Raw genomic sequence first — 15,000 nt, 5'->3', positions numbered from 1 at the left:
AGAATGAAGGAGGGAAGGAAAGCAAAGGAAAAAAAATAGATGAAACTAAAAGGAAGGGAGATGAATTAGAACGGGGCGAAAAAAGGAATAAACGGAATGAAAGCTGTGAAGACGTAAATGAAAAAAATGGTGATACTCGTAACGAGAGAGTTGAGGAAGCTGAGGCAAACATTGTTCAAAGTGAAAATGAAACTGGAAACGGTAATGATTGTGATGTTACTGCGGATGTTGTTGACGATGAAACGGAGGAGATTGGCGAGGGCGATAGTCTTTCAGAAATGTCTGACGTCATTTCTCAGATTGGTGACGATCAGTTGTATACTGTAAAAGATATAAACGATTTTTTGGATGAAACTTTTGGAAAGACTTTTGAGGTTGAGATGTTCTTTCCAGATGTTGAAAGATTTCTGAGATCAGCAGTTCACATACAGAAGACTGTAGGACTGGGAGAATTGAGCAGAAGGAAAAGATTTAGACTGAAAAAAATTGTTACAAAATTACGAAAAGAAAAAAAAGGAAAAAATAGTAAGAATAATGATTAAGTCACAAAGGGTGAATTTCTTTTTTTCCGTTCCTTTCTACTTGTTTGTCTTTCTTTCTGTTTTTTCTCTTATCATGGAGAGTATAAAAATAGGGACAATTAACATTAATGGAGGAAGGAATTATGGGAAAAGAGCAGCTTTGTATGAGTTGATTCAAAATAAGAAAATGGATATAATCTTTTTACAAGAGACCCATAGTGATACAAGAAATGAAATAGAATGGAAAATGTGGTGGGAGGGAAAAATATTTCTAAGCCATAGTTCCAATTTAAGTGGAGGAGTTGCGATTTTATTTTCACAGAAGCTGAATATAGATAACATCTCTTCTTATGAGATAGTTAAGGGTAGAATCTTGGGTGTGAAGGTGGAGCTAATGGGGTTTTCTTTTCTGTTTGTAAATATATACTCACCTAATAATGGAGCAGAAAGAGTAGATTTTTTTAATAAATTATCTAGTGATTTAAGAAATTTTGACAATGAATGTATGGTTCTTGGGGGTGACTGGAACTGTACTTTGGATTTTACACTAGATCGAAATGGTGAAGAACCTTACCCTCAATCAGCAAATACTTTAAACAGTATTGTGAAAAAATACAATTTAATTGATGCATGGAGAGTAAAACACCCAACTGTAAAACAGTATACTTATGTCAAAACCATGCATGACCATATTAGTGCTGCAAGGTTGGACAGGATTTACATAAGTAAAAACAATTTTAATAGAGTTTTAAAAGCTAGTATTTTCCCAAATGGGTTCACTGATCATCATTTGTGTATGATTGAAATGATTTTAAAAAAGACACAGCATTCTAGTTATTATTGGCATTTCAATCAGAAATTGTTATACGACTCAGATTTTTGTGAAAAATTTGGGTTGTTTTGGTCAAAATGGAGAGAAAAAAAAATGTGACTATGAAGATTAAGTGCAATGGTGGGAGGTTGGAAAAGCACAAATCAGAATTTTTTGTCAGAACTACACATCTCATTCAAAAAGACTTGTACAGAACACTATCAGAACACTTGAGAGAGAAATCACTGAAACTGAAGGAGAAATTATTGAACAGGATTTAGAAAAAGTGGAACAACTTAAAAGAAAAAGGACAACTTTGGCTTCTTTGTTCAACGAAAGAGCGAAAGGGGCGTTGATAAGAGCCCGTTTTTCTTCACTACAAGAAATGGATGCTCCAAGTTCTTTTTTTTTTAACTTAGAGAAAAAAGAAGGAGATCGAAAACTCATGACTCACTTAAAATTACCAGATGGAACTATAACAACCAACCCAAAAGAAATGAGAAATCATGCAAAAGACTTTTATACTGAGTTATTCAAAGCCAGAGGATGTGATATTAATTGTAAGGACGATTTGCTAAAAGACTTACCAAAACTCACAGAGGACCAGAGACAATGGCTTGATGCCGATATTAAACTACAAGAAATATCGGATGCTGTAAAGACACTCTCCAACGGTCGGTCTCCTGGAATTGACGGAATTCCTTCAGAGTTTTATAAGCAATTTTGGAGTTTATTAAAGGATGATCTTCTTGACGTTTTTAAAATTTCACATAGAAAAAATGAACTACCGACAAGCTGTAGAAGAGCAGTTTTGTCACTGTTGCCAAAAAAGGGTGACCTTGGATTGATGAAGAACTGGAGACCGGTGGCATTACTGTGCACGGATTATAAGATTCTCTCTAAGTGTCTTGCAAATAGATTTAGATTTTAGAGCATGTTATTAATGATTGTCAGACCTATTGTGTGCCAAAAAGGACAATAATGGACAACCTTTTTCTTGTACGAGATGTGATGGTTTTAGCAAATGCAAATAATGAGGACATAGGTTTTCTGTCAATTGATCAAGAAAAAGCTTTCGACAAAGTTGATCATCTTTATTTATTTGAAACTCTTAAAGCTTTTGGTTTTGGTCAGAATTTTATTTCTTGGATTAAACTTTTATACACTGGAGCCTCTGCAATGTTAAAAGTTGGAGGGGGGTTAAGTTATCCTGTTTTAGTTGAAAGAGGCATAAGACAAGGCTGTCCGTTATCAGGACAATTATATTCCTTGGCAATTGAACCCTTATTAAACAAACTCCAAAAGAAATTGCAAGGGTTTTTAGTTGATGGTGGTGCTAACAAGCCAGTTTTTTTTCTGCCTATGCTGATGACATAACTGTTTTTATAAGAAGTAATAGGGATGTTTTAAATTTAACAAATGCTGTAAATATTTATGGAAAGGCTTCATCAGCAAGTGTTAATTGGGACAAAAGTGAAGGTTTTTTATTAGGAGATTGGCAAGGAAGGACTCCTCCTGTGCTTCCAGGGGGAGTTAAATGGGGGAAGAGAGGGTTTGAAGATGTTGGGAGTGTTTTTGGGAACAAAGCAGTATAATGAAAAAAATTGGGAGGGTATGGTGGAGAAAATGTGTGACCGGTTGTCTCGATGGTCATGGGTGCTACCTCAGCTATCTTACAGGGGCAGAGTATTGGTCACGAATAATCTGGCTGCAGCTGCTTTATGGCACAAATTGAGTGTTCTGGATCCCCCAGAGAGTCTTGTCAGAGAGCTGCAAAGAAAGTTAATCAACTTTTTCTGGGATGTCACGTAGAGAAGGAGGAGATCTGGGTCCAAATGCAGGGAAGTATTTTTAATTTAACAAAACACAAACAAACATAAACCAAAAGGCCAACACGGCACAAACTGAACATAAACTGGAACACAAAATAACAAAATCAAGAACACGGTCAGGAATATCAGGAACACAAAATAACACACGAGACAGAAGACAATGCAGCCATGAAGCAGGAGTGAAAGGTGAGAGTATTTAAAGACCGGATAATAGTGAACAGATGTGAGTGAATCAGCGTTAACGACAAGGACAGGTGAATGCTATCAGAAGTGCAGTGCAGGAAAGGGAAAACAGCAACCTCAGGTGGCTGAGGGAAGCCCCACAGCCCAGATCATGACAGTACCCCCTCTCAAGGGAACGGCTTCCAGACGTTCCCAAAACAAACAAAAAAAATCTGGAGGGAGGAGGAACGGTGGAAGGTGCATCAGGGGGAGGGATGGCGGGCCAGGCCCGTGCAGCGGAGGAACGTGAGTGGACACTGCCGCCAGAGGAACGTGAGCTGACCTCGCCGCCAATGAAACAAGAGCTGGCCTGGCCGCCAGTGGAACGTCCGCGGGCCCCGCAGCCAGAGGAATGCGAGTTGGCCCTGCTGCCAGGGGAACAGGAACAGAGAGCGCGGTCACCGCCGCATCAGGCACAGCGAGAGCGGTCACCGCCGCATCAGGCACAGCGAGAGCGGTCACCGCCGCATCAGGAACAGCGAGAGCGGTCACCGCCGCATCAGGAACAGCGAGAGCGGTCACCGCCGCATCAGGCACAGTGAGTGCAGTTGTCTCTGTGTCAGGAACAGAGAAAGTGAATGCCGCCGCTTTCCCTCGACACACCGTCTCCACCCCCACCGCAACGAAGGGGCGCCTCCGCATCTCCTCTGCGACACGGGCATCCATCGCCAGGCAGGCGTAGATATAATTGAAGCGCGCTGCCGACGCCACCTCAAAGGACATCCCCTCCGTGTTGGGAGCAGAGGGAATGGTCGCCGCCCCGACCGCCGCCTCAAAAAAAAATTTCTTCCCTGCTGGACCCATTAGGGATGGCTGCATTCTGTCACGTAGAGAAGGAGGAGATCTGGGTCCAAATGCAGGGAAGTATTTTTAATTTAACAAAACACAAACAAACATAAACCAAAAGGCCAACACGGCACAAACTGAACATAAACTGGAACACAAAATAACAAAATCAAGAACACGGTCAGGAATATCAGGAACACAAAATAACACACGAGACAGAAGACAATGCAGCCATGAAGCAGGAGTGAAAGGTGAGAGTATTTAAAGATCGGATAATAGTGAACAGATGTGAGTGAATCAGTGTTAACGACAAGGACAGGTGAATGCTATCAGAAGTGCAGTGCAGGAAAGGGAAAACAGCGACCTCAGGTGGCTGAGGGAAGCCCCACAGCCCAGATCATGACATGGGATGGACAGCACTGGAAAAAACCTGCTATCATTTTTTTACCCATTCAAGAGGGAGGACAAGGACTAATCGACATAAAGAACAGGATAAAGACTTTCAGACTGCAAGCGGCACAAAGATTGCTGTATGCAGATCTGTGCTGGGCTGATACAGCGTGTGCTGTGTTGAGAAAAATGAACGATTTTCAGTATGATGTGCAACTGTTTTTAATCAAACTGGATAATGTGGACTTGAGGGTTTTTTCCCCTTTTTTCAGAACTGTTTTGAAGGCATGGACTTCTGTTTTTAAAGTTAAGAGGGATCTCTCAAACATTGGACATTGGACAGGGAATGAAACTCTTTTTAATAACCCACTGATCGCAACAAAGGCACTGGAGTCCAAGAGTCTCCAGAATGCAATGGCAAGAGCGGGATGCACAAGAATTGCAGATTTAAAAAATGGAGAACATTGGAAAAGTCCAGAGGAAATGTGTCACAGCACAAACTTCAAGTCGAAAAGGATTACAAAAAGTATACTCGATGGGATTGTTTCAGCGCTACCTTCTGTCTTCAGACAGAGTTCAGGGGAAAACAGAGCTGCGGAACAGAACCAAGGACGTTGTTTTCCTAGAGTGGACATTTCAGCAGCAGTGGACATGGAACCAGAAGAGGGCTCGATTTTAACTTTCAGAACTCCTGTGCTGGAAGGGTTTGAGACTATTTCGAAAAAAGGCACTATATCAAATTTGTGTGAAAGTGTCTCACTATAATGTCCTGAAGGACTGTAAAGAGACAAAGTGGTCAGATTTGTTCGGACCAGACTCAACCCCCAGGGGCTGTTGGAGGTCCTTGTACAAGCCTCCCATAGAGAAACGCGTTGCGGATCTTCAGTGGAGGATTGTACATTGGGCGATAGCTACAAACAGATATGTGGCACACATTAATCCATCATTAGGAAAGGAATGCCCTTTTTGGGGTACTGAGGAGTCAGTGGATCACTTATTTTTAAATTGCTCAAGGCTGAAAGGATTGTTTCAGATTTTAGACGGGTGGGTTAGAGATTTGGGGGTAGATTTTAATGGAAAATTATTTATCTTTGGACCAAAATATATCGCATCAGACAGGAAAAAAGTCTCATTAATCAACTTTGTGATAGGAGAAGCAAAAATGGCCATATGGCTGACACGTAAAAGAAAACTAGAAGGAGAGGGAGAAGTTGTTCCTGAAGTGGTTTTTAAGGCCTTAATAGCAAATAGACTGAAGGCAGAATTTGCATATTTTAAAATGACCAATAACTTGGATAGTTTTACTGAAAATTGGGCTTTAAATGATGTTTTGTGTTCAGTGTTGAATGAAAATGAGTTGTTTTTGTATTAAGGAATGAGTCTTTTTTTTATTTTATTTTGTTTTGTTTTTTAAATTGAAAATGAATATATACTTTTTATTTTTGTAAAATGTCAAATATTGGTTGTTGTTAATGTTTTAAATTTTGTTTAAATTAAATATCAAATTGAAGCATGTTTATATAATGTAAAAATAAAGGTGTATCAAAGGTCTATCTATCTATCTATCTATCTATCTATCTATCTATCTAGCTATCTTCAAACCTTATCTATCTATCTATCTATCTATCTATCTATCTATCTATCTATCTATCTATCTATCTATCTATCTTCAAACCTTATCTATCTATCTATCTTCAAACCTTTATCTATCTATCTATCTATCTATCTATCTATCTATCTATCTATCTATCTATCTTCAAACCTCTATCTATCTATCTATCTATCTATCTATCTATCTATCTATCTATCTATCTTCAAACCTTATCTATCTATCTATCTTCAAACCTTTATCTATCTATCTATCTATCTATCTATCTTCAAACCTTATCTATCTATCTATCTATCTTCAAACCTTATCTATCTATCTGTCTATCTATCTATCTATCTATCTATGTAAATCATGCTAACAATATGCTAATCATGCTAAAATCATGCTAGCATCCATTAGAATTCTGAATCAAATCAAGACTGCTTTGAATATTACATGTCCCTCAGTACACCTGCCTGTTTGCGATAATAATAATTTTTTTGCCTGGCAAGTCGGACAAGGTATTCTCACTGTGGAGAGGCAAAGGATTGGCCACAGTTAAGGATTTTTATATAGATGGGAAATTTGCCACTTTTGAACACTTATATAAACTCTTTGATCTTTCCCAGTCACAATTGTTTCGATATCTACATGTGCGTCATTTTATAAAAAATAATTTTATTGAGTTTCAGGAGCTACCGCAAGATCATGATCTGTATAATTTTTTGGGGCAATCTCCCATGGCCAAACATTTGGTGACACAGTTTTTTTCTTTGTTCGTCTCTCATTTTGCAGTATCTTCAGATCACCTTAAAGTAGCTTGGGAAAGTGATAATGGACTCAATATTTCAAAGGAGATTTGGGAGGAGGGATTGAAACGAATTCATTCCTGCTCAATTAATGCAAGATTACAACTTATACAGTTCAAAGTGCTGCATAGGCTACATTACACTAAATCTAAACTCAATAAAATTTACCCTTCAGTTTCCTCATTATGTGATAGATGTAGGAGTTCAGATGGGACGCATGCTCATACTTTTTGGTTTTGCCCTGAGATTTCTGAGTTTTGGAAGAATATTTTTCAGTGGTTCTCAAATGTCTTTGGAGAAGATATCAGTCCAGATTTTGAATTTGCTTTGTTTGGATGTTCTGACTATACACTAGGTTTGACACATTTTCAGCAATTGTCTCTTATGTTTGACATGGTGGTTGCTAAAAGGGTTATTTTGATGCACTGGAAGTCAGCTCTACCACCCACTTTTCATAAATGGTTGGCTGAAATGGTTGCTGCTCTCAAGCTTGAAAAGATTCGATTCTCTAAGAATGAAGCTTATAGAAAATTCAATCAAATTTGGGGCTCCTTCCTTCCTTACTTACTTCCTTTTTACTTACTTAGTTGCAATTTATGTTTTATTTATTTCACTCCATGTTTAATAATTTTTTTAAGTCTGTGGCGTTGTTTTAGGCATGTATCTTTCAATGTCCCTGGTGCATGTTCCAATATATGTTGTTGTTGTGTTTTTAAAAAAATGTATTTTATTTTTTTTATGTGTATATATACATATATACAGATTGTGGGATTCCGGTTTGTTTTGTATTTTCAGAAAAACTGTTTGAAAATCTGTAATAAAAAAAAAATTAAAAAAATCATGCTAGCGACTTGCTAGTAATGCTAAAATCGTGCTAGCGACTTGCTAATCATGCTAAAGTGGTGCTAATGATTTACTAGTCATGCTAAAATCATGCTAGTGACTTGCTAGTCATGTTAAAATCATGGTAGCGACTTGCTATTCATGCTAAAATCATGCTAGCGACTTGCTAGTCATGTTAAAATCATGCTAGCGACTTGTTAGTCATGCTAAAATCATGCTAGCGACTTGCTTTTAATGCTAAAATCATGCTAGCGACTTGCTAGTCATGCTAAAATCATGCTAGCAACTTGCTAGTAATGCTAAAATCATGTTAACGACTTGCTAAAATCATGTTAGCGACTTGCTAATCATGTTAAAATCATGCTAGGGACTTGCTAGTCATGCTAAAATCATGCTAGCGACTTGTTAATCATGTTAAAATCATGCTAGCAACATGCTAGTCATGCTAAAATAATGCTAACGACTTGCTAAAATCATGTTAGCGACTTGCTAGTCATTTTAAAATCATGTTGGCGACTTGGTAATCATGCTAAAATCATGCTAACGACTTGCTAATAATGCTAAAATCATGCTAGGGACTTGCTAATAATGCTAAAGTCGTGCTAATGATTGGCTAGTCATCCTAAAATCATGCTAGAGACTTGTTAGTAATGCTAAAATCATGTTAGTGACTTGCTAGTCATGTTAAAATCATGCTAGCGACTTCCTAATCATGCTAAAGTCGTGCTAATCATTTGCTAGTCATGCTAAAATCATGCTAGTGACTTGTTAGTCATGTTAAAAACATGCTAGCGACTTGCTAATCATGCTAAAATCATTCTAGGGACTTGCTAAGCATGCTAAAGTCGTGCTAATGATTGGCTAGTCATCCTAAAATCATGCTAGTGACTTGTTAGTCATGTTAAAATCATGCTAACAACTTGCTAATCATGCTAAAATCATGCTAGGGACTTGCTAGTAGAGCCCTGCACGGGCCTTAAATCTAAGCCCTAGCCCGGCCCTGGCCCGAGAGGCACAGGCTGTAGCCCGGCCCGTGTCCGACAGCTTATCAAAATTTTTGGCCCGAGTCCGACCCGAAGCCCGTCTTTTTTTCCGCCAAACAGCTTATACTGTTACAGCCATTAAAATAGACCAGATTCGTATTTAATAGAAAGTTTATATTTTTTTCGTTTCGTTTTTTTTTTATCAGAACAATTTAGAGAAATGTTTGGAGTTTTTTGTGTGTTTGTTTGTTTTTTAAATGTAAGTTTTAGTTTTTTAAGTGACATCGATATCCAAGTGGTATGTGGTCCACAGTGAGTTTACTCAATTTAACCTATATATCAAATCAACACTTGACTAGTCTACAATGCAATCCACAAATATAAAACAAACATCAATATATCACTATGTTAGATTTAAAGTTTATTATCACCATCTCAGAACAGTTCGAACAGGGCAGGCAGCTCTGCTGCGCAAAACCGGAACATACAAAGTCGCAGTGGTAAAGTAAACGAATAATGAACAAATATATAAAGAATAAATAATAATATAGAAAACTTCAAAAACACAACTTTACCACGTGGCTGAAAATCTCTGTGCTGCGCAGAGTATGTAAGCGGAGTGGAACGGCAACAGTTTCCCCTGCGCGCTCCTTGCATTTAATAATCGCTCCGCTCCAGCTCCACTCCTCGCTCACTGATATCAGAAACACCGCTCCGCGTCAAAAAATAATTAAGTATGTTTGAAATGTAACAGTCCTGTTCATAAAATATAATAAAATAAAATAACAGGAGAGTTTCAAACATAGTGTGCAATATTTGTTCCAACCACAGCTAATAATTGTCAGCATTAAAAGAGTATTGCTGCTTTATCCAGTGCAAAGTTTGTAATGAAAATAATACGTTTTCGTCAGTTATTTTACCTACAGATCACATTATTTCTGATTTGAGTGATCCATCTCTATCAAGCTAAAAATGTTTAACATATGATTTCCTGCTTAATGTGCAGTTATATTACGGACCATTGGCATGAATTGTACTCATGATGGAGCGGTGGGGTGGAGCGCTCTTGAAGAGAGTGAAAACCATGACGCTCCGACTTTTAAAAAAAAAAACCGCTCCTTCCTCCATTCAAAATCACACCGCTCCACTCCGCGATCCGCTCATACTCTGCTATGCGCATCAGTGGCGCTTCCGGGGACCGCACGCATTAAATCTCATTAAAGTTTTTTTCTAAAGCAGGCCCGAAGCCCGATATGCGTGCAAGTTATGACGTGAAAACTGGCCCGAAGCCCGGCCCTAGGGGCAAAAAAAAGTCGGGCCCAGACGGGCTCGGGCTCAAATGCAGGGCTCTACTTGCTAGTAATGCTAAAATCATGCTAGGGACTTGCTAGTAATGCTAAAATCATGCTAACGACTTGCTATTCATGCTAAAATCATGCTAGTGACTTGCTAAAATCATGTTAGCGACTTGCTAGTCATGTTAAAATCATGTTGGCGACTTGGTAATCATGCTAAAATCATGCTAATGACTTGCTAGTCATGCTTAAATCCTGCTAGTGTAGTGAATTTTACAGGAGACTCAACTCATTTTAACTTGGCCCACCTAGGGACACCAATTATGTAGTGAGTTCTGCTTTCGCCCACTAGGAAGGCGAAATAGTGTAGTGATGGGTACTCGTATCACCGATGACGTTATGATTCTTGGATCACATGTCACTTAATGTGCGGTTATGAGTACATCACATAAGAAAGATTGGTGGGATATCTAGCTTGTAGAACCTCTCACTGTATTATCAACACAAGGAAGACACAAGTGTAATAAAATAAGTTTTATTAACAAAAGATAGACAAGAGTAATCAACTATTAAATGAATACCATAAATGCAAAAGGAATAAAGTGCATAAGATGCATAAAATGTGATTCAGTTGGGTGTTGCTATGTCATAGCTTTGTTATCTTATGGAAAGATAAACTGTTGCTACTCTGAAACAAATAAGGTAAAGAACCTTATTATGCATCAAACAAATAAATGAGCTATTATTTGTTATCAACTGCAATCAGCTATACAATATCTAATGTACATTAGAAAGATCATATACTGATAGTACACAACAATGCCAAGGTCTCTGGAAGAGGATTGGAAGTGATATTTACGTTCTTTGTGGTTGAGTGAGCAGTCCGGTGGCGGTGAATTCTTCCACTGGTTGTGCTGGGAGCAGTCAGTGGGAAAAGGAGCAGGAATCCGTTTCGACAGCCTTGAGCATGAAGCGCTGTAGGATGCTGATCTCCTGGAGCACCAAAAGGTCCTAAGATCTGGAACACGCAGATGTGGCCCTAGTGTAGGTGCTGAAGGCCCTTTGCTTGGAACATGCAAGCAAAGGTACCTGAAGTGAAGGTTTGCTCGCTGGAGCTTAACCTTGTTGCAAATGTCTGTTGGTCTTCTGCCTCTCTGGGCTAGAGACACAGAACTTGGTCAATCCACTTCGTCTCTCTCGGATGGAGACTCAGGACGTGCGGAATCTGTTGTTGTCTCGCTGGATGAAGACTCTGAACGTGGAAAATATCTCTTTCCTCACAGACAGAACGTGGTCATATCTGCTGCTGCCTTAAAGCTGGAGACTTGAAGCGTGGAGCGTCTGTTTCTGTCTCTCTGGACAGTAGGCTCAGAATGGTTGTGTCTGTTAGTGTCTCTCTCTTGTAGAGCTAGAGACTCAGAATGGAGATATCTGTAGCTGCCTTCCCAGTAACGGGCTGCAGACTTAGAAAGAAGTTTTTGATCTGTTACTGTCTCCTGGACGTTCCAGAGACTCAGAATGGAGGTGTAGCTGTTATTGTCTCACCCTTGCAGGTCAGACTCAGTACTTTGTTGCTCTGTTAGTGTCTTACCCTGCCAGGGCTCAGACTCAGAACTGGTGTAACTGTTATGTCTTTCCCCAACGGGACTCAGACTCAGTACTTAGTTATCTGTTGCAGCCTTCCCTGTAACGGGCCGCAGACTCAGAACAAGGAGTGTCTTTTGGATATGTACCTTTATACCTTTCCGATGAGGAGGAGATTGCAATTTGGTGCTTCTCCATTTCCATGCTGTGATTGGCTGGTTCCATCAGAGTGGGGGGACATGGGGTAGCCCACTCTTCTTTCCTCTTGTGGAAGTCCAAACACAAAGTTAGAAAAGTGTCAATAATGTTTTATTGGTGCATTTCTCACTTTCCAAAACACAATCAGAAAACATTTGGTCATTGAAATGAACACATTAAGTCCAAACATGATGGGAAAAGATTGAACTGTCATGCATGCATTCATTTGTCCATTAACAGCTGAGTTTGTGTAAGATGTTGCACTACACATCGCTGTCAGTGAGACTACTTATTTCTCTGAATAAGTATAAGATGTGTGTGTTACGGTTCGCATCAGTTCAAGGTTTGAAAACATAGTTATGAATGGATTTGGATGGATCTTTGTGATCTCTCTTTGTTTCACCCACTGCTGCTGCGTCTGGAGATCCTAAGGAATTTTTATGGCTGTCACAGGACCAAACCTTAGGAAGCAGTCTCAAGGTGGGTGAAGGGCAGAAACTGCATCTTGACCAATAGGAAGTTCTGTCCTTCCCGGGTTTTTGTACCAAAGGTCTCCTCTGGTCCTCTAAGAAGTGTCTGGCAGTTGTCCTGGCATCCTTATCTGATGGCGTTAGACAGTTGGCTTAAGTTAGTCCACCAAGATCCAATCAAAATGTAGCAAACCTTTGTCCACTATTGTGGTCAGGAAGGGGCCTTTGCCATAAACTGGGCCCAGGAATGCGCGTTCCACTACACTAGCGACTTTGCTAGTCATGCTAAAATCATACTAGCGACTTGCTAGTCATACTAAAATCTTGCTAGCGACTTGCTAGTAATGCTAAAATCATGCTAGCGACTTGCTAATCATGCTAAAGTCGTGCTAATGATTTGCTAGTCATCCTAAAATCATGCTAGCGACTTGCTAGTCATGCTAAAATCATGCTAGTGACTTGCTAGTCATGTTACAATCATGCTAATGATTTGCTAGTCATCCTAAAATCATGCTAGCGACTTGCTAGTCATGCTAAAATCATGCTAGCGACTTGCTAGTCATGTTAAAATCATGCCAGCGACTTGCTAGTCATGCTAAAATCATGCTAGTGACTTGCTAGTCATGTTAAAATCATGCTAGTGACTTGTTAGTCATGCTAAAATCATGTTAGCGACTTGCTAAAATCATGTTAGCGGCTTGCTAGTCATGCTAAAATCATACTAGCGACTTGTTAGTCATGTTAAAATAATGCTAGTGGCATGCTAGCAACATGCTAAAATCATGCTAGTGACATGCTAGTAATGCTAACGACATGCTTACAACATGCTAGTCATGCTAACGACATGTGAGTCATGCTAACATCATGCTAGTAACATGCTAGTAATGCTAGCAACATGCTATCCATGCTAGCATCTTGTTAACGTCATGCCAGGCATGCTAACAACATGCTAGTGACATGCTAATCATGCTTGTAACTTGCTAACCATGCTTAAACAACTAAAAACATACTAGCAACTTGCTTTTAAACTTGTACAACTTTTTGTACTTTAATTTCTTAAACTTTTTAAACTTCTTAAAACATTAAACTTCTTTAAACTTTCTGGTCCGGCTTTCTCAAGCCAACTTAAAGTTTGTCTTGACAAACTTTTTTATCTAGTTACTATTAGTAGAATATACCACCTTAATGTTCTCTGTGTAATCTTGAGTCAGAAACACTTCTACATTTATTTTCATTTTGGGAAACGACTCAAAATTAATGTGCTTCTAGAAACATTCCAACACAAAGTGCTGAAATATAGATATTTAAGATATTTACAATAGATACACCCACAATATTGGTTTGGACTGTAACACTGCATTTTATGTAGTTGATGACACTATAAAATTGCAAATTTCATAGGTTAAATTTCATCTGCATAAAAAACTACATCTCTTCTATTTAAAGGACTCTAATATACAGCGGGGAAAATAAGTATTTGACACATCAGCATTTTTATCAGTAAGGGTATTTCTAAGTGGGCTATTGACACATCATTTCCACCAGATGTAGCCATCAAGCCAAATATTGAATTCATACAAAGAAATCAGAACATTTAAGTATACAAGTTGAGTCATAATAAATAAAGTGAAATGACACAGGGAATAAGTATTGAACACACTTTATATTTCTATTTGTAGAAAAGCCTTTGTTGGCGATTACAGCTTGTAGACACCTCTTGTATGGAGAGACCAGTCATCTGCATTGCTCAGGAGTGATTCTGGCCCATTCTTCCACACAAACGGTCTTTAAATCTTAAAGGTTCCTTGGGCGTCTTTAATGAACTTTGATCTTCAGTTCTCTCCACCTGATTTACGTCAGGTGATTGACTGGGCCATTCAAGCAACTTGATTTTCTTTCTTTGAATCCACTTCATTGTTTCCTTGGCCTTGTGTTTGGGATCATTGTCTTGCTGAAATGTCCATCCTCTTTTCATTTTCAGCTTTATGGTAAATGGCAGCAGATTTTTATCCAGAATATCCCGGTACATTTCTCCATTCATCCTGCGTTCAATAATATGAAGTCTGCCAGTACCCCTTGCTGAAAAGCAGCCCCAAACCATGATGCTTCCACCCCCAAACTTAACTGTTGGTATGGTGTTCTTGGGGTGGTGGGCAGTGCCATTTCTTCTCCAAACATGGTGTGTAGAATGACTGCCAAAAAGTTAAATTTTGCTTTCATCTGACCATACTATAGCCTCTGATAATCCACAGGCTTCTCCAAATGCTGTTTTGCAAACTTTAACTGAGCTTCAAAATGCTTTTTGTTGAGTCTTGCGTGGTGAGTGTGCATGGAGGCCATTGCGGTTCAGTGCATTGCTTATAGTTTTCTTTGAAACAACAGTACCTGCTGATGCAAGGTCTTCCTGAAGTTCTGCCCGAGTGGTTCTCTTGGAGAACTCTCCTGATAATTCTTTGGACTCCTTGGACAGGAATCTTACTTGGAGCACCTGATCGTAGCCGGTTTATGGTGAACTGATGCTCTTTCCATTTCCAGATAATGGCCCCCACAGTGATTACAGGAACATTCAGCATTTTGGAAATGCCCCATAACCATTCCCATCAAAATGCTTTTCAACGATATGATTACGAAGATCTTGAGATAGTTTTTTTGCTTTGCTGTGCATTCT

General features: G+C 39.1%; 1 pseudogene; it reads left to right on the top strand.

Annotated features, from left to right (window-relative positions):
• The window catches only part of LOC141326079 (uncharacterized), a 135,925-nt pseudogene that overhangs the window by 59,716 nt on the left and 61,209 nt on the right, over positions 1–15,000 (top strand).

Source organism: Garra rufa, chromosome 2 (assembly GCF_049309525.1).
Source record: "Garra rufa chromosome 2, GarRuf1.0, whole genome shotgun sequence".
Classification (NCBI taxonomy): domain Eukaryota; kingdom Metazoa; phylum Chordata; class Actinopteri; order Cypriniformes; family Cyprinidae; genus Garra; species Garra rufa.
This window is presented reverse-complemented; position numbering and strand designations above follow the sequence as displayed.